The sequence below is a fragment of the Eumetopias jubatus genome, unplaced genomic scaffold, assembly GCF_037043125.1.
Source record: "Eumetopias jubatus isolate StellerSeaLion01/CBP00866 unplaced genomic scaffold, mEumJub1_p1.0 scaffold_13, whole genome shotgun sequence".
Taxonomy (NCBI): domain Eukaryota; kingdom Metazoa; phylum Chordata; class Mammalia; order Carnivora; family Otariidae; genus Eumetopias; species Eumetopias jubatus.
This window is the reverse complement of record NW_028274819.1, coordinates 46,076,143-46,078,966: the sequence shown is the minus strand read 5'-3', so window position 1 is coordinate 46,078,966 and position 2,824 is coordinate 46,076,143.

The following is a 2,824-nucleotide window of genomic DNA, read 5'->3' as shown; positions in this document are numbered from 1 at the left end:
AGGGAGAAGCCGGCTCCCCGCCGAGCAGGGACCCTGATGTGGGGCTCAATCCAGGCCCCTGGGATCATGACCTGAGCCGAAAGCAGATGCTTAATGACTGAGCCACCCAGGCACCCCTTTATGTGCAAACTTGACTGGACCACAGGGTCCCCAGATACTTGATTAAACATTATTTCAGGGAGTGTCTGTGGGGAGTGTTTCTGGATAGGGTTAGCATTTGAATTGGTAGACTGAGGAAGGCCATTGTCCTCCTCAGTGGGAGCAGACCTCATCCAAAGCCTTGAGAGCCTGAATAGAACAAAAGGGCAGAAGAAGGGAGAATTCACTCTCTTAGCCTGATTGCTGAGCTAGAACATTGGTCTTCTTCTGCCTTTGGACTGGGACTCTCACCCTTGGCTCTGGTTCTCAGGCCTTTAGACTCATTAGAACTATGCTACTGGCTTCCCTGGGTCTCCAGCTTGCAGATGGTAGGTTGTGGGACTACTTAGTTTCCATAACCACTGAGCAAATTTCCCATAATAAATTCATTTATCTATCTCTCGATGTCTCTTATTGGTTCTGCTTCTCTGGAATGCTGACTAATATACAAAGTATAAAATAGGGGTGATAATCTCAATCAGTAATTCTCAGAAGTAATCTCATAGGGATGTTGTGAAGAATAATAACATACGAACCCATGGTAGGCTCACAGGAAGTGGCAGTTTTATTTCCCCTCGTATTGGGGTTCGATCCGGGAAGCAGGACCATTAATGTGATAGGGAATAAGGGATTGTCATAGGGACTGGAGTTCACAACACAATTGCAGGAGCTGGTGAAGAGGTCTCTGGAAGGCAGGCACCTCACGTCTGCCGGTGGGCCCGAAGTTGTGTCCATAGGCAGGGCTGGCAAGTGAGAAGAAAACTTGGATGTGGAGTGGGAGAAATCAAGAGGAAACTGAACTCGGAATTCCAGGAGCCGGAATTCGTGTTTATTTCTTACCACCTCCAACCTTAACATGCAGTAGTGACTCAGAAGCAGCTTATACGCATGTGCACTGGCCCTGGACTCAGGGATGCCGGAGGAAGCTATCTCCAGAAGCCTGGCTACTGCTCCCCACCCCCACTCCATCAGCAACACGCATGCGCTGCACAGGTGCCTAAAGCCCTGCACTGCCCTTCCAGGCGTGCGGCCTGCAGTCACTTCCACCTTCCTCATCTTGTGCACATGTGCCTAGCGGCCAGTCCTCCCTGGGAACCATCCAGGAAAGAGAGTTCTGGGAAACCCAGTTCTAGCTTGGCAAGTTGCTAGGATATAAAACCACCACACTTACAAAATAGGGGAGAAAGCAACTAACACTTCATGAGGTCAACAGTAAGCCTTCATGTCCGGCATCTGATGTGATCCCTACTCTGCCCTTACAAGCAAGGGCTATTATCTTCATTAACTGGCTCGCTGGAAGTCACGCTGTTAGGGAGAGCAGAGGCTGGAAGCAGACTATTGGAGCCTGAGTGCTTTCCACCGGAACTTGACCTGTGAAGCTGACTCTGGCTCCATCACGGTGATACCCCGAGTGCCCCTGCAGACCCCAGTCATCTGACCAGGCGCGAATGACCCCTTCTGAACCAATCGGGCCAGGTTGCACTGCGTGGTCTCTTGCTATCCAAACTGCATCGAGGGAAAGGTTTGAAGAGAAAAGCAGTTGGACAGGAGTTCGATTTTAATTAAAATGTATTTACTACAGAACACATGGAAGCTAGAGAAGAGTTTAATGGGGGGTTGGTATGTGGGTGGGTGGAGGTGTGGAGTGGATAATAGAGGGGAGGTCAGAATGATATGACTTTCTGAGAGGTGAAAAGCATGAATTCCTTCTGCAAGTTCATGTGTGCCCTGGTCTGTATCAACCCAGCAAATGGCTGTGTGTCCCTCCTTTCCCACTGCACTCAGCTTTCAATCAAGTGTCCGCCTCTCTCCCCCACAGCCTGGTGTCTCAGGGGAAGCTGAGGCTGGCCTCCGTCCCCCCACCCCCAGGCAGGGGCCTTGCCTGGCACAGCCAATCAGCACATTCCAGCCCACTGGCTACCCTAGAGGTTCAGGTGGGCATGTGACCCAGTCCAGGCAGAGTGGGTCTCAGGACTCCTGCTTGGAATGCTGGATCAGAAATGTTCTCTTTGGGATAAGGTTGCTTGTGGCAACAAAAGCTGTTGGCACTGGCCGCAATGAGGAAAACCAGCCTGAAGACAAAGCCAACACGGAGGAGGGCAGAGCCAAGAGAATTGTAAAGAAAGGTAGCTGGAGCTCTTACTTCTGGTCTCTTCTGTCCTAGGAGCCTCTTTCTCTCCTGTTGTGGTTAGGTTTTTTCTACTGCATGTGGAATACACTGACTGCTAGCCCTGACTTCTGTGGAAAGAGATTGCTTTATCTCTACACTGCTCCCGAAGACAGAATCTGCTTGGACCGCGGGCACGTCTGTTGGACCAGTCATGGTGGGGGCTCTATGGTTGGCCGGGCCTGGGAGCTGTGCCCAGTCTTGTAACCGGGAGAGTGTATAGAGCACAGGCTCAGATGTCAGCCAGGCAGATTCACCCTGCTGTATGCTGGCTCCTGGGAGAGCTTGGGCGAGTGGGGCTAGACTACTTTCATAACCCTGTGTCTCTTCCTCTCACCCCCTGCACACCTACTCTCTGTCTCTGTTTGCTTCGGTATGTCATCTCCTGCCTGCTCTCAGCTCTCCAGAGCCGACTTTCCCATCATTGCTGCCAACAGGCACACATTCCCCAAAGTGCTACAGTCTCTCTGAGGGCATTACTGATTTTGATAGGTGCCATTTCTCCCCCAAACTGTCTCT